Genomic DNA, 27,105 nt, shown 5'->3' with positions numbered 1-27,105 from the left:
CCGAGACGCCTCTCAGCTGGGGCGGAGGGAACGCAGAGGAGGGGTCCCGAGGGCCGCTTTCCCGAACTCCTCCTCCGCAGTTCTGTCTTGACGGCTGTTCCCGGGAACCAGCGCCGCAACTGCCATTCTCCCCCTCCTTCAGCCCCCGCTGTCTCCGNTTACCTCCAGCGTGTTGGCCCTGGCTCCTCTTGCCGCGCCCCGCCTGCGACCGGGTGGCAGGGAGGCCACCCCCTCGCTCGTTCTCTACGCGGGCCAGCTAGCCGCCCTTTCTGCCCCTGGGCCCGCAGCACTTCGCCCTCAGCGGGCGGGCGGGGCTGTGGGGCAGGTGTCTCCTCAGAGAATGAGTGGGATCTGCCCGTTACGTGATGGCAGATGCTGGGCTCGAGGACCCTACCCTGGCTTTTGGTGTTTCGCACGCCGTAAATCATTCGTTGCTTTGTGTTCTCACCGTTCACCTGCTAGATTGGCAGCCCCAGGGAAAGCAAGGCCGGGATGGTGCTGCGAGTTTCGGCCCCTCCCCGGGTGAAGTGTTTTCCCCCGCGAGTGGCGGCGCCCCCACCCACTCGTTCTTACAGTTTTAAGAGACCTCATTCTTCCGCAGGGGCTGATAGCAGCAGCCCTTAGCCACAATTTAACACTCAGTGTGAGGGTGCAGAGGATATTTGTCCCCCTTCCTCTTCCTTTCCCCGCGTCTCTTAATTTCACAAAGTCGCTTAAGTATTCAGAATTCATACTTAAGTACTTACTGATACATTGTGAATTACTTTAATCCAGCTTTATCTGTTCCATCCCCTCTTATCCTTTAAGCCAGTCATGCCCCTTTTAAAATTTTTAACCTGCACACACATGATTTGGTATCAGCTCTTTTTAGTTGAATAAACATTCAGTAGAGACCTGATCCTTTCCCTCGTGGTTGATTTCTCTACAGGATTCCTTGGAATATTGAGAAACGGAATGTTGTGGATGCTGGACATAATGTCCATTCACCATCTGTTAACAAAATACATCACCCTATCTATTGCTGTTTTAGTGAGTCTAAGTTAAATTAGAGCCAAACCAAGGAGCCATGGGCTTTCAGACGGTACTTGGTATCTTTGGTAACCCAGTAAATGTTTACCAATTAGAAAACTAAACAAGCGAGGCAGTTTAGGTTCAAGTATTTTTTTTACCACAAATCTTAAGAGAAGTAATGATGAGTATGTTTATTTTCATTTATTGGAAGTTTTAAAGCCGTCATATACTCCTTGAAGGCTGTGTACATTTTAATCAATGGGATACTTTGTACAAGTAGTACCAGAATAGTAAGTTAAATGGATTTATAGAACAGTACTCATACATGATATAATCCTTGCGAATGTATCAACATGTTGAACATTTAAGAACAGATGGGGCATTGGCTTGAAAGGAGGTTTTGAGTAAAGAGGCTGTGCAAAGTGGAAATGATCTTATACTCTGTACAATTGTCATATTTTCCAGAGGTGCCTTTTTCTGCTTTTCTTGTCTTCTTGAAAGCTGGAGGGATTTCCTTCTCTTCACTAAGGCAACATAGATCTATTAAAAAACAAATATCTATTGAACATCTCCACTTGAATCCCCTAGGTACCTCAAATTCGGCCTGTCCAAGACAGAATTCTCTTTTCCTCTAAACTTGTGTCTCTCACTCACCCAGGCCCTAGCCAGAAATCGAGGATTCTTCCCAAGCACCCTCCTTTCAGTCACGTCCAATTCATAATTAATCATGCCTATTAAACATTCCTGCACTCTCCCTTCTATACTCCCCTTCGGCCTTTAGGGCAGTGATTACCACTTTGCACATTAGAATCCTCTGAGGAGCATTAAAAAAATCCTGATGCCCAGGCTGCCCTTGCCAATTAAGTTAGCATCTCTGAGGATGACACTCAGTCATCAGGATTTTTTTTTAAACTCTCCAGGTGATTTCAGTGGTTGAAAACTACTGTTAGGGCCTCATCATTTCTCACCAGATTACTGCAAAGGCATAATAATTGGCCCCAGGTGCCTTGATTTTTGGCTGCATCCCCTCCTCTTTCCCTACTGTCTTCTAATTCATTCAAAATCAATTCAATAAATATTTACTGAGTGCCTGGCATGTGGGAGGGGGTTCCCAGAAACTGGGAATATAGCAATGAAAAAAATAGTCCTTGTATCTGGTGTCATAGAGCTTACGTTCTGGGGGAGTGAGGTGACACAGTTGGGGGAGTAAGAAAAAACAACAACAAAGAAATAAAGGAAATACATTTACCTGTGTAAAATATAGAAACCTGGGAAGCTGTTACTTTAGTTTGGCGTCTCCAACTAAAGTCTACTCCTCTGACATTTGAGCTAGGTTCTACAAGACAAGAAGGAGGCAAACAAGTTAAGGGAAAGGAAAGGTAGAGGGAACAGCAGGTGCAAAGGTCCTAGCAAGACAAACTTGCCAAGTTCAAGGCAGCTAGAGACTGAAGCATAGTCAGTATGAGGGAGTAGGACATGGAGTTAAAGAGGCAGGAGGAAGCCATATTATGCTAAGACATTTTGAGGTCACCATGAGAATTCTAAGTGGTTGGTATGATGTATGATTAGACACAATAGATTTTCAAGTGGAGAGACACCTGATTTACCTCTGAAAAGGATCACTCTGGTTGCTCTGGGGATCACACCGGGGCACAGCAAGACTGGAAGCAGGGCAACCAGGTAGGAATCTACTTCAAAAATCCAGGAACCAAGTCATAGTTCTTTGAACCAAGGTGGAGACAGAAGAGGATGGTTTCAGTATTTGCTTTAGAGGCAGAATTGGTAAGACTTGCTTGGAATGGAGTGAAAACAGGGAATGAGAGAAAGAGAACAATAGGGTTACACTAACAGCTGCTCTTTACTAAATACGTGTTACCCAACAGGCACTGCTCTAAGTGATTTATAAGTATTGAGCCATTTAATAATCATAATAAGAGTCCCAAAAGATAGCTATCCTTTTTTTAAAAATTTTTATTGTTTATTTATATTTGAGAGACAGAAAGAGAGCAGGTGAGCAGGGAGAGGGAGAGACAGAGAGAGAGAGAGAGAGAGAGAGAGAGAGAGAATCTGACACAGGCTCCAGGCTCTGAGCTGTCAGCACAGAGCCCAATGCAAGGCTCGAACTCACCAGCCAGGAAATCATGACTTGAGCAGAAGTCAGACGCTTAATGGACTGAGCCACCCAGGTGCCCCAAAATATAGGTGCTATTCTTATTCCGTTAACAAATTAGGATCTGAGGCTTGAGACAGTAAGTAACTTGCTCAAAATTAGATAGCTAGTAAGTGGCAGAGCTGGGATTTGGACCATGCAAGCAAGGTAGTCTGGATCTAGAACTCATATTCTTTTTCTCCCCCAGCCATAGCCCCCTCCACTGGTGTCACAGTCAAAGTGAAATTTTCAGCCACTTTAAGCTACTTATGGTACCACAAATCCTTTCTTCTCTCTCCCTTTCTCTCCTCCTTCTTCTCTCCTCCCTCTCTCTTACACATGAGCATTTACTACTCTGTACATGCTGTCTACTCTACCTAGAATGCCCTCTCCCCTCTCCTGCCCTTCCTGGCTCAATTTAGCAACCTTTGCTGGTCCTTAAAGGCTAGGTCAGGCCCACCTTCTCTGGCTCCATAGCAACCCTGTGCTCACCTCCATAATTTTCTACATAAAGTGCTTCATTCTTATTTGTAGGTCTTTCCTACTAGACTTTGAAGGCAGGTAGCTTAATGCCTAGCACATAAGAGAGAGCAAGGAGGTCTTCTCTGGGCATTGAGAGACACAAATGTGGTAATGCATTGTCCTTGCCTTCAAGAAGCTTGTAAACTTGACCAGGAAACAGACACATAGAAAATCACTCTAACACAAGGACCAAAGGTATCATAGAAACAACATGTTATAGGACAGAATATTGGAGGCAAGAAACTTGGCCTGGAGGTTGTCTCACTGGAAAAAAAAAATGCAACCAAAAATGGAATCTTGGGGCCTTTATTCTCCACCATCATTTAATATGGCTTGGGGAGGCAGCCTTGGGACCTCCTCCAGGTAGACTTGGGAGATTCTCAGTTGCGACAATTGATTCACTGGAAAGTGCTACTTCCTGACTTCTCACTTTTACCTGCGCCTATGTGAATAAGTGTATTGATCTCAAGTTGGTTCAATGCCCTTCCTGGCAAGGTCAGAAATTTCTTCCTATACAAGTCCCTCTTTTTTCTCATGTGTGAGGCTTCAGAGCTTGGGTTCTAGATGTGAGACTTTGGGGAAAGTTACTGAACTCCTGAGACCCATAGTGTTGGGCCCAGGGCATGAGGGTTTTTGCCCTGCATTACTGCAAGGGATGTCACTGACACAGACCATACTGTGGTCATAGATCGCATATGGATGTGCTTCACAGTAGCCCTCCTCAACATGACCCATCATAAAATAGGGGGGAAATGGTACCTACCTCATTGGATTGTTCTCAGGACTAAATGAGTAAAGTAGATACAGCACTTAAGCTTGACATATAGTAAATCATCAGTAAACCTTAGGGGCTATTACAAGGTAAAGGGAAGCTGGCTAGATTGGGAGTTAATCTACATAGGATTTTTAAAATGAGGTCATCTGTGTCCCTGCTTGGGTGGTTCTCTTAATTGTTAGGACCAGAGAGGGTCTCTGGAGAGGAGAGCACTTTTCTCATCCTCATTGAGAACCTAGGACCCTTGGAGGAAAAATCCTTCAGGTGGCTGAAAGCCCGAGTTGTTCTGATCCCCCGATTCATCCTCCTCCATCTCTCACCCACCACATTTCATGTAGAAATGGCACCATATCCTCCTGAAAGCCAGCCCAAGGCACTCTCTTGTGGAAAGATTCGACTCCCTGAAGGCTCTGAATCAGTCTTTAGGGTGATATTTCTCAAAGTGTAGGCTAGAATCATCATTGCTAGAATCACATGGAGCACCTGTTAAAATAAACTCCTGGTTCCGTCTCAGACTCACAGAATCATTATCTGTGATATTGTAGTCCTAGAATCTAGTTTTTAACAACTCCCCGGGTAATTCATACTACATGTTTGAGAACTACAGCTTATAGTGCTTCAGCCATTATGATAATATCCCAACGTCAAGGAGTTTTCTTTCATAAGATCTCTCGTTAGGCTCCTTAGGAGGGAGGGTATCTCATTCCTCTTCATGGGACCTATCTAGTTGTCTATAATATCTGTGTCTATTCCTCCCTCCCACCCATTATCAGAAATTAACCTTCTCTTGGTAAAGACTGGAGCCTCAGGCCACCATTACTCAATGCTTATTCCAGTCTTCCTTAATTACCTTCCCTATTTGACTGATTCATAAAGTACTCTACCCTGAGCTGGTGACCTGGGATAGAAACACCCAGAACCCCCTACAGCTAGAGCTGAATAGACTCACTCCATGTTGGACAGGGTGAGTTTGGCTGACCAGATTCACAATGGTGGGTTGCACTGGAAACAGGATGTCAGTGGGTGATGAGCAAGGACTTGGAATGATCTTACGTCCCAGTTTTCTCAGGAGAGTCCTGGCTTATACCTGTTGTGGGGGCTTAATTATTAATGGTACCCCTTTCACTCTCAAAGTTTCCTGGGTTAAACAAATTATATTTTCATCCTGGTAATGAGCCTCATGTGAAGACCAACTGTTGCAATGCTTTAGCTCTTGGATTGTGCCTACACCACACTCTTCCTACTCTCCCAGCCTCCAATCCCATGCCATGCCTCCTTCTTCTTCTCCGATTTCCATAATGAATTTACTTTGGTGCAATACTTTGGACTTACATTAAGGGATTTATAAGAAAGCACCATGAAAAATTGTTGCTATATTTACTCTCTGACTGTAAATATATCTGAAAAGTGTTTTTCTTTGGTTTTAGTACCTGGTATAGCTGTGTTTCCCCTGTTTATTATCCCCATTTGTTTTGTCTTCTGGATACCTAATTGTGAAACTGACAGTATTTCTCTTGGCCATGAAGAAGCCTAGAGCTATATATGTGGCTTCCAGGATGCACTTTACACACTTAACTTACTCTTTAATTAAAAAAAAATTTTTTTTAGAGAGAGCAAGAGGTGGGGAGAGGGACAGAGGTGGGGGTAAGAGAGAGAGAGAGAAAGAGAGAGAGAGAGAGAGAGACAGAATCTTAAGCAGGCTCCACACTCAGCATGAAACCTGATGCAAGGCTCAATCCCATGACTCTGCGATCATGACCAGAACTTAAACCAAGAGTCAGATGCTCAACCAACTGAGCCACCCAGGCACCCCATACTTAACTTACTCTTGACTTGAGTCCTCTGTTTCCATTTCTTCACTAACTTGAGATTTAATTTCTTTGGTGCTACATTGTATGTATCTGTAACTCATCCTTTAATCCTTTTTGAAACAAGGCAGGTATGACAAATGTTTATGAACACATGCTCACAGACTGGTACTAATTGCTAGTTATATAACCAAAAGTGATTATTTTAAAATGTATACAATGAATAATTTCCTCACTTCAAAATATAGCATTATCAAAATGAATAGCATTTTAAGTGATGCTGGATTTAGCATTATTCAACTGCATTATTATCTAGCAAGTGAAAGATTCAAACAAAAGCAAATGAACAAAAGATTAGATTAATTTCAAGCTGAAATATTTTTAGATATGACCCAGGACTTTATACAAATAATGTAATGAGGAGCACTCACTACAGAAACTGCATAGCCTAATTACATAGCATTCAGGGGTGTTTACCTTCATAATGAACTTCTGTGCTGTTGGACATGAAGAAAGGGAGAGGAAGGGGCAGGACAGGGAATCAGATTTGAGAATGCACATTCCAGATAATAATGATGACCCGTGAGGAGGAGTCTGTGGCCAGACGTATGTGGCCTGTAACAGTTTCCAGACAATTATTCTTACTGCTGGTTTTGATGATATTGCAGGAGTTGGGACAGGGAGCCAGATAACATAAAACCACATACAGAAATTCACCTAAATGAAATTACCGAGAAATACATTTTACAACTAGTTTATTTGGGAGGTTGTACTGAATTCACAAGATTCAAAGTTAGATATTCTATGGATAGTATATTGAATTATTTTATGGATAAATTAGGCATCTAGTTAAATGTGCTTCAAAAGAATTCACCCTAAGTTTATGGAGAGCCTGCTAAATATAGTGATTTCTGCCATTTATTGGCAGAAACATACCCATTTACCTTCCTTTAAATACAAACATTTACAAAGAATAAGGGAACAAAACTGTGTAGCTCCTAAAAGAACAAGTGTTAACATTTTCTCGTATTTGTATCCTTTTTTAAAGCAAAAGAAATGAAACATTATAGCACTGAAGCCTCCTTTGTACCTTTCCCCTCATTCCATTTCTCTCCTCCCAGGATAACTGTTATCCTAAAAGTTTTACCCTTCCCGCTCACATTTTTATCCTTTGATGATATTAGTGCATATTTGCAAATAGCATATTCTGTGGTTTTATGTTCTAAGCATAGTTTTTACTACACAACATTTTTACATAAATGATATTGTGCCAAACTTATCATTCTACAGCTACCTTCATTTTTTTTCATAATCAACATTATTTTCAAGATCTACCCATGTTGATACATGGAAATCTAGTTTATTCGTTTTAACTGCTGTATAAATGGGCTTTCTAATACATGTCTCTTTTTGCACATATGAGAGACTTTCTCTCGAGTCTGTACTTAGAAGCAAAATGACTGAAGGCACTCTTTTAAAACTTGAAAAATACTAAAACTGTCTTGTGGCTGTCCTCTGCTCTGATTATACTTGTAGGTATTAATATTCAGTGGGTGAAAAAAAATAGACCTGTGTATTTGAATTCTCAGAGCTCTTCCAGTAACAGGTCTAGAATTATTAATACAGGGATATGAATGTTCATAAATCAAAGTCCCTATATGCCGGCTCCGTCATCTTTATACTGAGGGTAATAAAAGAACCTCTTTCTTAGAATTTTTGTGAGAATTAGATGGAGGAATAAGTGTAAGCATTTAGCACCTGGCACTTACTAATAGCTAAGTAAACATTAGCAATTATCAATCCTGTTATTTTTAAGATGAGTGGGTACTGGATTCAGCGGCTTTTATTTGAAGATAGTGTGTCACAGAAAGAATTTTAAGGAAGGAAGAGTTATTCTCCCTGCAATATTGTTTTTGAAAGTTTTATCTTTATGTTTTCCTTTTCTTTCAAATTGTGTTTAATATTTTTGGCAGAATCTAGCACTGAAACATTAAGAAGATACAAGACATTTAAGCAGGGAGGAAGCATTAGGAAAAGCAACTCAGTACAAACTAACCCCTGCTGGCCGTGGACAGCTTGTTTCTGCAGGTGCCATTCACCCCCGTTTTTTTTTTGTTGTTGTTGTTGTTGTTGTTGTTGTTTTTGCCGTCCATTCTGTTCAATGGTATTGTCACTTTAGCTCCATGGATGCTAGCCAGGAAAATCATCAGCAATTAACAAAAACGATTCTGTTTCTAGTGTGGTTTTAATTTAAAAAAAAAAAAAAAACCCATCTACCTTTGCCAGGGGAATCCCATCAGAAATGTCAGGAGAAGAGGTATTTAAAAGTTAACTTCCTGGAAAATGTGGTTGGAATCCAAAATGACTGATTAAAAGTCTGTGTGATATAAAAAGGTGGACAAGAGATGACATGTAATGCCTTGAATACATCAGCTAATATTTGGGGCTAGAGGGAAGAATTTATTACCTTACCGAAATTGATACTTGGGAGTTTTCAAAACAACAACAACAACAACAACTAACCCCCTAAAACAAATACTATCACAAGTTTGGAGCTAAATAACTGTGTTGAGCCAACATTCTTATCAATGATCAAAGAGAAAAGATTTTAAAATAGCTGAATAACTAAGCAAGGGAGAAATATATCTGAAGTCTCAGGGCTAGCAATCTGTATTCAATTTTGAATTGCTTCTAGAAGTTTTATATCCTGTGATAAATCAAAACTTTTAAATAATATATCACAAGGACATGAGGGGGAAACTGAATAATTACTACAATGCTGTGATTTTGAGATGGTGTTGTTCAAATAAAGATCCCCCCTAAAGTTATATTATAATTTATTTTTCCCAAGAAGAGAAGGGTGCCCGTGGGTGCCCTGGGGGGCCCAGTCGGTTAAGAGTCTGACTCTTGATTTCGTCTCAGGTCATGATCTCATGGTTCATGGGATCAAGCCCCAAATCGAGTTCTGTGCTGACAGCACAGAGCCTGCTTGGGATTCTCTCTCCCCTTCTCTCTCTGTGCTCCTCTGCCACTGATGCTCCCTCTCATTCTCTCTCTCAAAATCAATCAATCAATCAATAAACATTTTAAAAAAATAAGAAGAGGAGTTTTTCCAATCCAGATTTTGTACAATGTTGTTTCCACACATCACAGGGGCTGTTTTAAATGGTCTTCTCTGTGTTTCAGTGTTGAATAGAAGAGGAATAATTTCATACCAAGAATTCGAGGTTTTAGAGACAATACTTGAGACATTCTGTTTTCAGAAGTACAAATCTGCAACGCAATCAAATTCAAGGACCGATGACTAATGTAAATGGTCATTCGCCAGGTGGTATTTCTTTTGTTTCCACTTTAATATTTTACTGATTTATAGACCAAATAGGAACACGTGTAGAGTTTTTTGTTTTTCTTTTAAATGAACAATGGATTCCCCTGAAATATATGTTTAGAAGACATACGTAGGAAGTCTGGAGGAGAGAGGAAGTTCCTTTCATTTTCTTCTCCTTCCAATGCCAACTCCCATCTCAGTCCCATCTAACAATGAATACTGTTTTCTCTTAATTAGGCTTCTAATGTAACTTTGCGTTGATATCTCACAAGTGAAGAATTAAGAAATTGCAACCTGAGAAGCCTAAATATATGAGTATATGTATTTGCATAATGTCATAAAAATTAAAACAAATAAAATAGAACCTTATAATGTCACATTTCCGTAAGAGGTGATAAGAAAATTGATTCAAAAACTTCATATTTTAAGTAGAAAATCCTAGAAAAGAAAATATGTTTGCTATTAAAGGCAGAGAACTTAAAACTGAAGGGTCTTAGCAGAGGGTTTGATTTTTGGGTCTTCCAAAGAAGCAAACCCACAGTGATTCTGCATCTTGACTTCCTGTATCATATCTGCTAATCTATCCCTCTGTTTGACATGACCAGTTCCATGGTCTTTGCTTCTGGTCAAACTGTCACCTCTAGGCCCTTTCCCCTCAGTGACCTCTAGACAAGACACCTGTACCTAGAAATTTGGTTCTGGTTTTCTGCCCTCAGCAGCTCCAAGTCTCCAGCCTGTCTTCTGAGCCCTCAAGCCCAGTATTAACCAGATCTTGGCTCCATCCTACAGCACAGAATATAGAACATAACTAACTGAAAGATTTTCCAATCATTGTTATTAACCCCAATATTGCAGAAAACATCCAGTTTATGATGGTTTATATTCAAGTATATATAAGAGAAAAATTAGGATAGCTCATATGTAATTTTTAAATTTTTATTTTCTTTTTTTCTGAGCACCCTGGTTTCCCCCAGGAGTTTACTTGGGCCTACCTGGGGACGGGGAGGCTCTGCATCTAAAAGAACGTGTTGGGCCTCTTAGTGATGCAGCATGGCTTGTGCTGGTGACGCAGCAGCCGGTGGGGCAGCGGGAACTCAATCTTGGAGTCCGAGAACTGCTGGGCTGATGGTTGGTGGCACTTGCTGGTTGCAGTCTCCTCCACCTTCATAGTCTGTATCGAGTGGGCCCAGGCACGGTGCAGAGCGCCCGTGTCTCAGTGGCACTGGGTGACAGCGCCTGCAGTGATCAGGTCCCTGTACTGTCAGTACAGGTTGTATGTGCCGCTGAGGGAGTCGGAGCACAGCCAGGTGCTGAAAGTTCTTCACCCTCAAGAAGGATTTCTCGAACACCTGTCCACAGTCGACGATGTCCCCCAAGCCTTCTTCATCTTCTTCAGCTGAGATACAAAGCACCAGAACTGGGACTCGGCTGCAACATGATCAGGTGCAAAGATTCACAAGTGATAGAGTGGCGGAGTATGGCATTTGGGGGTGGGCAGGAGACACCCCACCACCTTGTAGTCTCACGGTGTGCCCCAGGCTTTCAGGGTGCTCTCTTTACTCTTGCTGCCAAGCAAGAAAGGACTAGCATAGCTCATAATTTTAATAGACATATCACACGTCAATCATGTCTTTAATTTCCTTCCTTCCTGGGTGGCTTAGTGGGTTAAACACCCGACTTTAGCTCAGGTCATGATCTCACCATTTGTGGATTTGAGCCCTGCATGGGGCTCTGCGCTGATAGCTCAGAGCCTGGAGCCTCCTTTGGATTGTGTCTCCTTCTCTCTGCCTCCCCAACTTGCTGTCTGTCTGTCTCTCTCTCAAAAATAAACATTTAACAAATTTTTAAAAACCCACTTCTTTATTTATTTTGAGAGAGAGAGCATGAGCACGAGTGGGAGAAGACAGAGAAACAGAGTGAGAGAGAATCCCAAGCAGGCTCCATGCTGTCCGTGCAGAACCCAATGCATGGCTCAATCTCATGAACCATGAGATCATGAGCTGAGCCGAAACCAAGAACTGACACTTAACCAACTGAGTCGCCCAGGCTCCCTACATTGGTGTTTAAAGGGGTGCATTGCCAAAAGAATGAAATCATGCCATTTGTAGTAACATAGATGGAACTGGAAGGTATTACGCTGAGTGAAATAAGTCAGCCAGAGAAAGACAGATATCATATGTTTTCACTCATATGTGGATCTTAAGAAAATTAACAGAAGACTATGGGGGATGGGAATGGGAAAAATAGTTACAGAGAGGAAGGGAGTCAAACCATAAGAGACTCTTAAATACAGAGAACAATCTGAGGGTTGATGGCAGGGGATGGGAGGGAGGGGAAATGGGTGATGGGCATTGAGGAGGGCACTTGTTGGGATGAGTGCTGGGTGTTGTACGTAATCGATGAACCATGGGAATCTACCCCCAAAACCAAGAGCACACTTTACACACTGTATGTTAGCCAATTTGACAATAAGTTATATTTAAAATATAAATTTAAAAAATAAAGGGGCTCATTGCCTAAAGCCCTCAGAAGGGCTTATAATCACATGGCCTTGACCATCTATTGCTGCTTTCAGTTGGTCTTCATCCTTGACCCCATGTCCAGTCTGGCCTCCATCACCCTTGCATGCATACTGGACCCTCTTACACCCTTTCCATCCCACTCACTCGGTCACACCAATTCCAATCTGTCTACTTTTCTGTTTCTTGTTTCTGAACTTCAGAAAAATGCATACCAGCTAACCTCAAATTAACAATCCCATTATTCATTTCTTATTGACTTCTAACAGCTCTTCCCAGTATTCTCCATTCTTCTAAGTTCCCAAGGTCCACACTCTTTCATTCATTTTATTCAACAAATACAAATTGAGAATCAACAATATGCCATGCTTGCTATGCTAGGTGATGGGCATTACCATAGGGGCCAAAAAAAAATCCCTGCTTTGACAGATCTTACCATCTAGTGAGGGAAATGAAAGTAGCTTTCCATCCTCTCTGCTTTGCTAGAAACATCCAGGCCTTTTGGGGAAACATCAACGTCTTCATCTACCCTTTCTCTATGTCATCTCCCTCTGCTTCTTCTTTGTCTCTACCTTCCCTCCTATCTCGGAGCAAGAGCCAATCTTATTTACTTTCTCAGATGAGCTCTTGAATTCATTCCCTTCTTCCCTCCTCTAACTCCTTACTTCGTTATGGTTCTTAACACTTTTTATTCTGGAATAAATGATATTATTTTAAACCCTTTAAATAGTTTGTATTAAATACAAAGCTATATTTTTATTTCCTTTGATGGAAGAAATGCTGAGTACATTTGTTAATATCTTCAAATTCAAAATTGGCAGAGTTTCTTTGAATGCTATCTTATTTTTTTTTTAAATCTTCTTGAAATAATCAGCATAGGAGCCAGTGGATTAGCATTTTTGGATCTGGTCTAAACATTCTAATGAATAGTTCCTCAGCAGATATGTCAGTATCACTTCTTTTTAAATGATTTTATTTGGATTGCCTTCCAGGTACTTTCTATTTTGCTATGAAAAAGTCCCACATATATAAGCTTGGTTCTTCAGTTTTTAATCTTAGATTGGCTAACAGATACCAGAAAAATTATTTTCACTTTCTGATCTACTAATTTTGGATTGGTAAGGAAGAGTGTTTCAATACCTAGGAAATCTTATAAAAATTTCCCGTTATATTTAGTAATTACTTCTCATACACTATTTACTGCATTGATTCCTGAAAACCTGTATCCTTTAGGTGATGTCACCCATTATTTTACTGTAACCAGAACTTGGAAAATCCTGAGTGTACGGTCTTTCAATTCTAGTGTCTTATTTTTCAGAAAGAGGGTGTTATAGATTTCCTCTTAGGAACACATCTGGTTCTTCTTTTTAAGGGGGGGTGGTGGTGATGGGTATGGAGGAGGGTACTTGTGGGGATGAGCACTGGGTGTTATATGGAAACTAACTTGATAATAAACTATTTGTTTAAAAAAGAAAGCAAGGGGTGCCTGGTGGCTTAGTCGGTTAAGCGTCCGACTTTCGCTTAGGTCATGATCTCGTGGTTTGTGGGTTCGAGCCCCGTGTCGGGCTCTGTGCTGACTGCCAGCTCAGAGCCTGGAGCCTGTTTCAGTCTGTGACTCCCTCTGTCTCTGACCCTCCCCTGCTCACGCTGTCTCTCTCTCTCTCTTCTAGAAATAAATAAAAAACGTAAAAAAAAAAAAAAGAAAGACATAAAAAAATACTACTTCTTAAAAAGGCCATCACAGAACAAGTTTGGAAAGGTGATGAGAACATCACTGATGATTTTGTTTCAACATTGCTCTTCAAGCCAGCATTTCTTTCTTCAGGGACAGAGAATATGTGAGCAAGAAGCACTAATATATTATCTTTTTATTGTTGTTGACACCATCTGACAATGAGCTATTATAGAGATTTATGGGAAAACTGAGAAATAAATCCTGCCAAACAGGTAGGCTCTTCAAATATTTGAGGTATGAGTCCTACACACTAATGAGTTGGAGACCTCAGTCCTTCTTTAAGGAGGTCTTTAGTGCATGCATTATGGGAGACAGGATACAATGGGCAATTGGCGTCTATGCTGGCACAATGTACCTTCCTTCTTTGCGTCAGGGAAGAGGCTCCACTTCTGACCACATCCTCAGGGTTCCAGTTGCACATTTTCTTTAATGATCATAATTGGTATTTTTCCAGAGCTGCAAGTACCTAAGACCTCATGTTGCAGAAGGAGGCTTAGGCTGGTGGGAGGGAGCAGTGGGGCGAAGAAAGCAGTGGAGATAAACTGAAGCAAAGGAGCTACCTCTTATCAGGTAGGGGTCAGCAGTTAAGATCTTCGAGTCAAAACAACAAGGTGAATTTCAGTTCACTTTGTAGTGTGTCTATATGCAAAAGTTCTACAATCCAAGGGGCGGGGGCTGGGGCAATGTGTAGAAGAAACTTCTGGGTATGAGCATTTTTTAAAATGTTTATTTATTTTTGAGAGAAAGAGAGAATGAGTGAGGAAGGGGGAGAGAGAGAGAGGGAGACACAGAGTCTGAAGCAGGCTCCAGGCTCTGAGCTATTAGCACAGAGCCCGATGTGGAGCTCGAACCCAGGAACCATGAGACCATGACCTGAGCTGAAGTTGGATGCTCAACCAACTGAGCCATCCAAGTGCCCCTGGTTATGAGCATCTTAAGACAGTTAAGTGGGTATGCAAATCAGAGAGCCCCTTCCAAATTCTGGAACTGAACATATAACCCCATAAAAAATGTCTTCCATGAACCAGATGAAGGAATCACAAAGGAATCAAGATCCTTGATGACACAGCTGAAGTACAGAGGGCTTTAGTTCCAAGAAGGGTGTGGGGTGGGGGGTATCTAGAATCTAGGACTTAGGTCAAAGTCTCATCAGACCGTTTGACTATGTGATGATGAATTAGAGCTGTGACAACTCTGTTCTAAAGCAGAGAACAAATGTGACAAATCCCAAATCCCTCTGGAGCTATCCTGGCTGATATCATTTCATTGGCCATGGGAGAGGGGTGGAGCAGCTTACTGGCACCAGTGTCTGCTCAGCCAAAACACCAGGCATGAAGCTAAAGTGAGGGCAAAGGTTGGCAATAACTGACCTGAAACCACAGGTCAGAGCTTAGCATCTGATACACACATTTGCACACATGTACAACAGCCATCAGCTAGAAAGGCTGTCCAATTATTAGTGGTGCAACATGTGACCAAGGCATTAGCAAGGAGCAGAAACCAGATTATTCAGGAATAATGAACTGGCCCGTACACAAGCCGAAAACCAGTTGGGTAAATGGAATACCAGGGGATTCCCTTCTTTTGCAGCAGGGTCTACAGGCCTTATACCATCTGATCATAAAGGGTCACATTTTGGCAGGGCACATAAGAAGATAGATCCTGAAAGAAACACAAGAAAAGACGTAAAAGAAAAAAAAAATAGGAAGTTCCATTCTGTTGGCTCAAAAAAATATCACTTGGATAATTACAAAAAGCCTGACTTGGCAACCATTCATGAAAAAAAATGTGGGGATTTTGTTGGTAATAAGCTCAACATGATATAGTGTTGCAAAAAAAGGCTAATGAAATCTTCAGCTGCATTAGCAAAATATAGTTTCCAGGTAAATGGAGGCAATGGTCCCATTGAACTCAGCAGTGGTAAGGCCTCATCTGGAGGCCTGTAAGCACATCTTAAAGAAAGACACACATAAGCCAGTATGAATCCAGAGAAAGACAATTAGGCCTTAGAAAAATCTGGAAACCATGTCACCTGATATGTGTCAGAAGAACTGGTTGTGCTTGGCCGAAAGAGAAAAGACTGGGGCAAGAATGTCTGTCCCAACACTTAAAGGATTGTCTGATGAGAGGAGTAATCTGAAGGTTTGTTAATCCAGAGGCCAAACTGAGAACTGGCTTTCAGCTCAGTGAAAAGGAGACATTTTAAAGAATCAAACCTGTATGGCAATAAAATTACTTTCTGAAATCACAAACTATCCATTCGTGAAAATTTTCAGGTCAAGTTTGAATGGTCTTGTAAAGGATCCTAATTTTCTGTATGTGGAGTGGTCAGGGGAGGCCCACATAAGAGGAGAAAGGGAGCTGGATTAGTCCTAGGAGCCCATAATAATTCTCCACCAGCAGGGTTTCCACATCTAGACAAGATACTTGTCTAGTATCTTCACATTTGCTCGTTACAAACATCCTTTCCAATTTTTGTTTCTAAAGAAAAGAACAATCTTCATTTGCTCCTTTGTTTTTGCTTAGAGTGGAGTGTTATTACCATTTTCACCTGTTCAGCAGTTTTGTATTTGGAAAGAGCATCCTGGTTTCTTTGGGTGACTACCCCTCTCTCACTCTTGGTTCGTAAGATTAGAGTGGTGTTAACCACGGCCACTCCTCCTTTTAGGGGTGATCATAAAGGCCTTTGCCTGGCCTACTAGTGTTTCAGACAGTGATAATTCAGGGTTGAACATGTGACCTAAGCTGTCCAGTAAGAATCAGTTCTAAGGTGTGTGTGTGTGTGTGTGTGTGTGTTTTCCTGAATCTATTAAGAACTGCTGGGACCACTTCTTTGTTAATTGTAAAGCTGGAGTTGCCAGAAGCAAGCATGTGGAAAGAGTCTGCAAGAGAAAGAAGCCAGCACAGAGAAGTGGGTGTGGAGGTGAAGAAAGAGAAAGAATATCCTGATGATATTGTTGAATCTCTGGACTTTCCAGTTGCGCAAGCCAATAAATGCTCTCCTTGGTTTAGATCTCTGTCTCTTGAAGCCAAAATAGTCTGAAAAATATGTTTGGGCTCTCCCTTCCTTTCTAACTTCCCTCATTCTTCTCAGTTATGTACATGGTATCCAGGGTCCAAGGCAACTTGCCTGCCCACCTCTCCACCTGCACCTCTCACAGCCAGCTTTGACACTGCTGTAGACACTCAGTGCTGGTATGGAAGGGGCAGGCTGGCTCTGTACCAGTCCTTCTGAAGTCTGACTCCCTTGCAATGTTTTTGCAAGGAACCTTCTTTTTACTCCTAAATGCTTTTGTCTCTGAGTCTTCCTTTTACATTAATCTGTCCATTTCTCTCTATGGCTCCTCCATTTTTCTCCCCTTTAGATTAGAATCCTGGTAGTCCTCTGAGACAGATTTATTAACCACCTCCCATCTGGGCTAGATGCTGGTGACTCAGCAAGGAAGTCAGCGTACACAGCCTCTGTCATCTTGGGCTTAGAGTCTAGGGGAGAACATTAACTGGTGCAGCTGTATCCAAATCACAACTGGGAGAGAATCCAAGCAGCTGCCCTTTTGAACCTTGATTTCACACAATGGAGGAAAGCTGTCACCATACTCTTAAGCGTTATATTTTCCCATTGCAGATGTAGGATACAAAATTCAAAAGGAACACAAAAATAGAGTGAAAATTCTCTTTTTTACCTCTGTCCCTCAGTTCCCACCCCTTCGGCACCCCTCCCCCCAGCAGCTATTACTAGTGCCATATGTATCAATCCAAAACAGGTCTGTGCACACGCAAGCAAATATATATGTGGATGTCCCCATCCCCATCCCTTTTACAGAGAGTCTTTGCACCTTGCCTTTTTACTCAACAATACATCTTGGAGAAATGCTATACCAGTACCTACAAAAGTACACTGTTCTTTTTATTCATTTTTAATTTATTTTTATTTTTTTTATTTGAGAGAAAGAGAGTGTATAAGCAGAGGAGGGGGCAGAGGTAGAGAGAATCTTAAGCAGACTCCACACTCAGTGTGGATTCTTGAGTCAAAGGATATGTCTAATTTTTCACAGTGATATTTATTGATTGTCCACTGATTTCCCAAAGTTATCACATACTTTAAATCTGTCAGCAATGGATGAACACCCATTTTCCAACATCCTCTTTGATAAAATCTATTATTAAACATTTGATCTTTGCAAATCTGTTAAGCGGAAATGCCATCTTATTTGCATTTTAACTCGCATATTTTATTGAGTGAGGCTGGGTCTCTGTGTTTAATATTCACTTGTATTTCCTTTCCTAGAAATATTTGTGCATGTTCTTTGCCCATTTTTCTGTTAGATTCTTTTTAATGTTTTATTTATTTTTAGGAGAGAGAGAGAGAGACAGCGTGAGCAGGGGAGGGTCAGAGAGAGAGGGAGTCACAGACTGAAACAGCCTCCAGGCTCTGAGCTGGCAGTCAGCACAGAGCCCGACGCGGGGCTCGAACCCACGAACCGCGAGATCATGACCTAAGCGAAAGTCGGACGCTTAACCGACTAAGCCACCCTGCGCCTCTCTATCAGATTTTTGACCTATTGATCAGTGTATCCACTTTATATTTTATGGAAATTAACTTCTTCTCTTTCATATGCGGTGCAATTTTTTTCTAGACTACTATTTAACCTTTCATTGTGTTTATATATTTCTCTCTTTGCTTTGTCTGGTTTAATTTTGCCAAGAACATGGCAACTTTTAAACTCTCTTTTCTCCTCCTCTGTATGTTGGTAAGTCTTAAAATTTTCTCCTTCTTACCATTTTCTGCTGGGAGTAAAATGAACAGACCACTTATAAGCGAGGAAGATAAGTGGCTAATAAGCACATAAAAAGTTCACCCTCATAAACAAACAGAAGAAATTACAAATGGGATTTCAGTTTTTACTCTAGCAAATTAGCAAAGATAATCAGAGTGATTATTGCACTCTATTGGCTGGAGTGCAATTTAGTTCAATGCTTTTGGAAAGCAAATTCTCAGTAAGTAGCGAGAACTTTACATTTTTAAAAAATCCTTATTCAGTAACAGCACATCTAGAAATTTGTCCCACGGATGTACCATCAAGATGGACAAAGATTGATGCATGAGCTCTACTTCTACACAGCACTATTTTAACAGGAAGAATTGAAATAATTCATAAGCTGTTGTCCTACAGGCAAATCACAGTTTAGCCATACCAACAAAGGTCACACAGCTACACAGTAAAGTTATTCATGACGTGAGAAAATTATCCCACTATTACACTAAAGTGGGATTCAAATTGCTTAGACAGTGAGATCACAGCTACATTAAAATTAAAACATTGGAAAGAAGTGTCAAAGCATTGGTTACTTGTGTTTAGAGATATGCATGAGCTTTTTCTTTTTACTTTTCTATGATTTCTCAGATTTTATAATGCACACATATTATATAGTCTGATAAAAATCAAAATAAGCACACACAAAAGGAATATAAACCTATTCCTAGGATTTATTCTTTTTCTTTGTGTTTCCACAGTGACCACATAGGCCTTTATTTATTTGTTTTTCCCATTGGGATTATTGTAACAATCCATATTACCCAGTCTGGCCGCCTCTGGTCTCCTCCAATGCTCTGAGATTACAGGAAAACCCTGCCTGTCATTACTCATGACTCCACAACGTCTCCCCTCTCCTTACCGCATGGTGTTTACATTACTCAGGCTAGTACATCAGCCCTTCATAATCTGGCCCCGCTCTATTTAAATCATCCAAGTGGATTTCCTGCTACTCTCCAGGGACATCCTGTATCCTAGAGGGGCCTTGTCACTGCCACCCTGGACCTTTAGACTCTGCTCATTCTGCACACTGTTCTCCTAATGCCTTCCTCCTGCTCCCTCTGTGCCCATAGCTTAAACGCATCCTTAAGAGGCTCCATCTCCTCCATGTGGACCTCCCCCTCCCCCTTGGTAGAACTGTGAGAGAGGGTACTTTTAGTCCTGGCCGCGGTGTGACGTCTCACCGTTCTGCTACCACGTTCTCATGCGCTACTGTCCACTCCCCAGCCACTTTGAGAGCTCCGTGAGAGCAGGCAACACTAATCGTAATCTTCTTTTCTCTTCCCACTGCGTGTGTGCAAAGCGCTGAGCACAGGGAAAGCCCTGGCCGGCTCCCGAGGAGGCTGCTGTGATGGGCACGATCACGAGCTAGGTCCTCTCCTTTTACCCTGTTCTCGCCTGGAAGCCTTGCTTCTGAGCAGGCCCTGCCCAGTGGCAGAAGCAAATTAGAGGAAACCCTGGAATGGCGGGGTTCTCAACCCCGGCTACATATTGCAAGCATCTGGAGAGCTTTAAAAAATATAACTGCTTGCCCTCTTCCCCCCTCCCAGCACCCCCCTCAGTGGTTTAGAATTTAATTGGCCTAAGGTGGGACCTGCACTGATGTGTTTTCTAAAGCTCACTCGCTCGTTGACTCTAATGGTTTTATTAACCCAGCTCCACTGCTTTCAGGCCCCAGCCCTTTTGGCATGCGCTCCTTCCAGCACTTTCCTGTCTTGTTTCCAGGCAGGAAGTCATCCTAGAACTGGCCAGAGACTCCAAAGAGGCTGTCATTAGATAAATGCTTTGGTATCAGAGGCGGCCTTTGTTGTTTTTCAAAGGTGTTTACTTTCAAATTGACAACTGTCTGCCTCGGAGCCTGTTCCGAAGATTGCCTTGCATGGGTTGGCTTTCTGTCTAGACACCAAGATAAGCTAGCTAATGGGTAGACAGACCAGCACTAAGGTTAAAATAAGCCCAGATCCGTGCCCCCCACCCCTCAAACAAACACTATTGTTACAGCAATCTGATGGAAGCAGTTTGTATCATATGGGAATGCAATGCATAAACTGTGTGACTGAGCCAGAACAAAATATCAAAGAAAAGAGAACATATACATACAAAGAGGAAAATTTCAGCCATTATAAAAATTCAACTAGTGTGTTAGTACACAGCCCTCTTATTTATATAACAATAAAAGCAATGATAATTTTTAGCACTCGCTATACACCAACTATATGTTCTAAGGGTTTTTAAAAAATATTTTTAAGCTTATTTATTTATTATCGAGAGAGAGAGAGAGCAAGCAAGCGCACAAGCTGGGGAGAGGCAGAGAGAGAGGGAGACATAGAACCCAAAGCAGGCTCCAGGCCCCAAGCTGTAGGCATAGATCCCAACGCAGGGCACAAACTCACTGACCCACAGACCGTGAGATCATGACCTGAGCCGAAGTCAGACACCCAACCAACTGTGCCCCCAGGTGCCCCTAAGGTTTTTTTTGTGTTTGTGTGTGTGATTAATCTGACAACCTTATGAAGTAGGTATTATTATTATCCCTCATTTTATAGATGAGGAAATTGAGGCACTGAATTACTAAAGAATTGTTAGCTGGTAAGTATTAGAGCCAGGATTAGAAAGCTTTGAGGGCACCCTCCTACACTGTTGGTGGGAATGTAAGCTGGTACAGCCCCTCTGGAAAACAGTGTGGAGGTTCCTCAGGAAACTAACAATAGAACTCCCCTATGACCCAGCAATAGCACTGCTAGGAATTTACCCAAGGGATACAGGAGTGCTGATGCATAGGAGCACATGTACCCCAATGTTCATAGCAGCACTCTCCACAATAGCCAAATCATAGAAAGAGCCTAAACGTCCATCAACGAACGAATGGATCAAGAAGATGTGGTTTATCTATACCATGGAATACTACATGGCAATGAGAAAGAATGAAATCTGGCCATTTGTAGCAACGTGGATGGAAGTGGAGAGTGTTACGCTAAGTGAAATAAGTCAGGCAGAGAAGGACAGACACCATATGTTTTCACTCATATGTCAAACATGAGAACCTTAACAGAGGACCATGGGGAAGGGGAAGGGGAAAAAATAGTTAAGGAGAGGGAGGGAGACAAACCATAAGAGACTCTTAAATACTGAGAACAATCTGAGGGCTGATGGGGGTGGGGAGAGGGGGAAAAGGGGTGATGGTCATGGAGGAGGGGCCAACTTGACAATAAACTATAAAAGAAAGAAAAAAGCTTTGAGGGCGTCTGTTCTTGACAATTTTCTTAGACTAATTCCTATTTCAAAGGACAAAGAGGTTTTTTAAATATCCAAAGTTTTTCAAATATCTGAGTGTCTGTTAAATAGCTTCCATTAGTTTTCTTTATTATTTTCAAAGAAAATCTTCCAAGTATACTATACACATGACTGCTTTTTTTAAAAGTTTATTTATTTATTTTGAGACAGAGAGAGAGACAGAGAGAGGGAAAGAGAGAGAGAGGGAAACCACAAGTGGAGGAAGGGCAGAGAGAGAGGGAGAAAGAGAATCCCAAGCAGGCTCTGCGCTGACAGCAGAGAGCCCCAGGCAAGGCTCGAACTCACAAACGGTAAGATCGTGACCTGAGCCGAAGTTGGATGCTTAACTGACTGAGCAACCCAGGTGCCCCTACACATCACTGCTTCTTAAATAGAGGAAACTGAACACAATGTAATCTTTTCTTAAAGACTCCATGCATCATAGATTTTAATTATTTGGGGAGGCTAAACGGAGCCTGATGCTCTCAGGTTTTTTAAAACTTGCAGAGTTAGGTCATTTTGACTCAGTGCATTGGACAATCATGATGGTCACCTTTTCCATCAGTCCCTTCTAAAGGTAACTAAGTGTACTGCTCATAGGCCTTACTGAAGCATTAGCCCCAGACAGCTGTGCTCTGCACAGGCCTTGTAGGTCCTCAGCCACAGCCGATGACATGGAGTGGACACCTGACCTAAAGCAGCCATGCTCTAGGTGGCCAGAATTCTACAATATCAACCAGCGGGAAAAGTTTAGCCCAAAATGGGCAATATGGGCCAGATTCTCCCTTTGGGGAGTTTGAACTGAGAATTGCTAGTTAAGTAGTGGGGGCTAACTAGAGAGAGCCAATGGGGTAGAACAAGCAAAAGTTATGAGGAACCACATATGATGATAAGCAGAAGCTGTGAGATAGAAAAGAGATAGAGAGCAGGAGTCACAAACTCGAAAACCCTCTGCAGCCCGGCAGGCTCGGTCAACGAGAGAAGAGGGCGTGGCAAAGGTAATGGGGCCTGGTAGAGTTTCCCGAGACTGCCAAGTTCATGTCCCACCCAAAGACTGGAATTCTAAACAATGTGGAGGCACCGTGTTGGCCAAACAAAATGAGTCTGCAGGTTGAAATAGGTCAAGAACTGGCAGTTTACACATTCCAAAGAGAGGCCGAGGAAGCCAGTTAGAGGCAGGCAGAGAGGCCGGAAGACGTCGCCAGTTGCAGCCAAGAGGAAAGCTGAGTCACGTAAATAACTGATCACTGAGGTGATGATGTGCGAGCTCCTGATGCTGAAGTCCTGGGGTAACCTTGGATTCTCGATGGTGTCCTGGTTGCAGTTCTCCTGAGGTTTGGCTCCGTGACAGCGTCTGTTCTTCCAGAGGCTTGGTGATCTGGCCTTTCGTGGTTCCCACGAAGCCCTATGGGGCTGAGATCCCTGTTTTCTTCATTCCTTCTAACTCCTTCCCCTAATATTAGATGTAACTTGAGCTGTTCCTCGGAACTAAAAGAGCCTAAGGAAAACACTCTACATGGCCCCAGATTGCTCTATTTTTCCCCCTTGGAATTATTGTTCTCCTATTTATAGTTTCTCTGTTTCTCCTTTGCTGCTAGGCTGTCAACTGTCACTTTTTATTGCCATAGTGTGCTTGCCTGTACTAGCCATTCTCTTTGTTATTAAGGCTACTTGTAGACTTGGACACTAGACCTGGAAGCTTGGTGGAATTAAAAAAAAGTTTAAGTAAACAGTCAATTAGAGAAGGGTGAACTTTCTAGTATATCAATTATATCTCAATAACGCCGTGATCCAAAATTAAACAAGCGACGAAAGACTTTTAGTGTCACATGAGCTTTAGTATATGTTTTGGAAATAAATTTGTTCAGATGTCTTTCTTGTTTACTTTTAGACTTTTGGCTCTAGTCCAATCAGTGAACGTCTTACTAAAATATCCCTCGGTTCCGAGGAACCAAACATGCTGGAGCCAGCACGAGTAAAGGAAAGGAGATTTATTTTAAGACATTATACAGAACCCAGCTGAAGAAAGTATGCATGGGCAGACAGATTCTCTCCCATTCTGTCTCTTTCTCTCCCTCTCTCCCTCTGGCTGCTTGGTTTCCTAATCTCTTGTCCTTGTTTCACGTCTGTTCCATTATCCTCTCTGAAGACAAGTTATTCTATAAGGATTTTAGTTTCTTTTCCCTCCTAACACTGGCTAGCACATGACTTTGGGTTGCCAGACTGCCAGTTTTGGCAATGGCTCTTCATGACCTTGCATCTTCAATGCCAACACCATCCAATGCAGCCTCCATGTCTTTGAGAATGTGATTAACCTGCTTTGAGCCTCGTGTCTGTTCCTGATCAAATTAGCTGGTCAGGGAGTTAATTAGCAGAGCTAACTGTTCCTGACATAATGCCCTTCCAGTGTGCAGGCCGTGGGCTCGCTCAGGAGATTTGAATTGGGAGGAAATCATTGGCATTTCCACCTGGGTGAAATTTCTAAATTTCTATTTTGTTATTACATATTTATTTCTCCTCTTTCTTGTTTTTCTCCATTCAGAGCTTAGAGTCCTGCTAACAAAAACAAACTGCTAGTGGTATTACCTATCATCATCCAAAATTAGTCAATAGGCACTATCTTGATTTCACGCATGGGCAAATATTGAGGGCGATAAGACAATTCTGTTCAGTTCTTTCTTATCACCTCTCAAGATCTTACTACTCAACTATCCTTGTAAAACTTTAGTTCATGGTAAACTAAGTATAATGCACATTTCCCTTTTAACACTAGAGCCACGAACTGTTGTTGATACGGCAGTGAAAAATCACTTTAAACTCCACATTACATCAACACAGAGATGCTTTCCGGACCAAAAGTTGTCACTGTTGTAAGGATGTTTTGACCATGTGTCTAAAATCACTGCTTTTTATCGTGTCTCCTTCCCTTCACAAATGTATGAAATAATTATGAGTCAACTACTGGTGGAAGAGCTTATTATTCATTTTTTAAAAGATGCCAAGTGTTAGAGGAAATTTTTCTCCTAGGCTAAGACAAGAACAGTTCTGAGAAACAATAAAATGCAAGTTGAGGGGCGCCTGGGTGGCTTAGTCGGTTAAGCATCCGACTTTCGCTTAGGTCATGATCTCGCGGTTCGCGGGTTCGAGCCCCGCGTCGGGCTCTGTGCTGACTGCCAGCTCGGAGCCTGGAGCCTATTTCAGAGTCTGTATCTCCCTCTCTCTCTGACCCTCCCCTGCTCACGCTGTCTCTGTCTCTGTCTCTCTCTCCTAGAAATAAATAAAAATATTTAAAAAAAAATGCAAGTTGAATGTTTTTCCATTTTTAACTGAACGTTGAATAGTTTACAAAACATTTTCCCTTGGGGGGGACAAAACATGAGACTTAAATATGGAGAACAAGCAGAGGGTTATTGGAGGGGCTGTGGGAGGGGGGATGGGCTAACTGGGTGAGGGGCATTAAGGAATCTACTCCTGAAATCATTGTTGCACCATATGCTAACTAACTTGGATGTAAATTTAAAAAAATAATAAATTAAATAATAAATAAGATCACTCTCTCTAATAAAAAAAACCCAAAAAACAAAAAACGTTTTATCACATGTGATTGAACTTAATACCCAAAAATAACATCATGAGGTCAGTACTATAGAATCATTTTGTAGCTGGAAAACAGGGTCCAAGAGGTTACAGGACTTGTTCAAAGTCACATATGTGCCAGATAAACACTAAAGTTTTTTTACTCTAAATCTTACGGGTTTTGCATAGCACTTTGCTCTTTCTTTAATTTATCCCTGACTTTTTTTGGGGGGGGGCGAGGAGGGGACACCAGTTAATGGTTGTATTTCAGGGTTTCAAAATCTGCAAATTCTCAGTATAAACTTCTTGATACAGTCTCGATTAGTTTCTCTAACCCCAAAGCCCATGCACTTTATGATATAACAAAACTTACCACTTATTTATGTAGAATGATGGATTGAGGGTTGTCATCGCCTAAGACACTGTCTGACTTGTCCCTCGAGATTGAAATCCCACACACCCTTTTAATTCAGAGTATCCCTTTCTAACTCGTTCTAACTTTGTCAGGGATGTAACCCTAATTATGGAGATTAAAATACAACGTAAATCTCTAACAAAACCATTCTTGCAAAGAGTAACTGTCAATGCTATCTAAAAGGAGCCAATTAGTCCCCTACATGAGACTGTGATTGTGTGGTCTTGGTGGCTAGGAAGTTAGCCTGCTTAAAAGAAGGGTTAGCTATTTAGATTTATATGTAAATAGATCCTATTAACTACCCAAAAGTTCTTATCACCTAAGCAGATAAACAGGGCTTCTAACTTGGAAAACCTTTTTAGCAGTTCAAATTATTCTTCCTATACGAAAGTAACACAATGGTGCAGGTTTTAAAAGTCTCCGATTCAGATTTTTCGTGGACTTAGATCTGTTTTCCTCTCCGTTGCTCATCTCTAAAATGAGCAAAATTTTGGGGCACCTGGATGGCTCTGTCGGTTAAGTGTCTGACTTCGGCTCAGGTCATGATCTCACAGTCTGGGTTTGAGCCCCGCACTGGGCTCTGTGCTGACAGCTCAGAGCCTGGAGCCTGCTTCAGATTCTGTGTCTCCCTCTCTCTCTGCCTCTCCCCCACTCGCTCTGTCTCTGTCTCTCAAAATAAAATAAAAACATAAAAAATTAAAAATAAAATGAGCAAGATTTTTCTGTTTATTAATATACAAGAAGCAGGTATTAGATTGGCGTTCAGGTCCTCTCTGTCCCTGATTCACTCAATTTTGTTTGTTAATGTCACATTTGGTGCTTCTAACAGGATTCTCAGGACTGTGCTAAGCAAAAGGATTCTAATAGTTCTTATGGTCTAAAGAGTATGAGCAAGAAATAACCCACGTGCAATAAAATACTAACAAATAGAGGGACACCAGCCAACACATGAGTTATTTTTATTTCAAATCCTTCCTTCTTTGTGTTGACTATATTCCTAATCCCTTTGCTTAGAGACATTTAGGATCACTTGAGGAAGAAAAATAACCTGGACACTCAGGCAACATTTTAGGAGAAAGCCAACTAGGGATAGCTGAGGGAAAGGGCTGAAGGGGTGAGGGCTGCAGTTCAGAACAGAGGGGAAAAGGGAGAGACACACAGAAACACAGCAGCATTCGAT

General features: G+C 41.8%; 1 pseudogene; it reads right to left on the bottom strand.

Annotated features, from left to right (window-relative positions):
* Positions 1-10,608: 10,608 nt before the first annotated feature.
* LOC144218368 (large ribosomal subunit protein eL20 pseudogene) lies at positions 10,609-25,921 on the bottom strand (annotated as a pseudogene).
* Positions 25,922-27,105: the final 1,184 nt, after the last annotated feature.

Source organism: Crocuta crocuta, unplaced genomic scaffold, assembly GCF_008692635.1.
Source record: "Crocuta crocuta isolate KB4526 unplaced genomic scaffold, BGI_CrCroc_1.0 scaffold39, whole genome shotgun sequence".
Lineage (NCBI taxonomy): Eukaryota > Metazoa > Chordata > Mammalia > Carnivora > Hyaenidae > Crocuta > Crocuta crocuta.
This window is presented reverse-complemented; position numbering and strand designations above follow the sequence as displayed.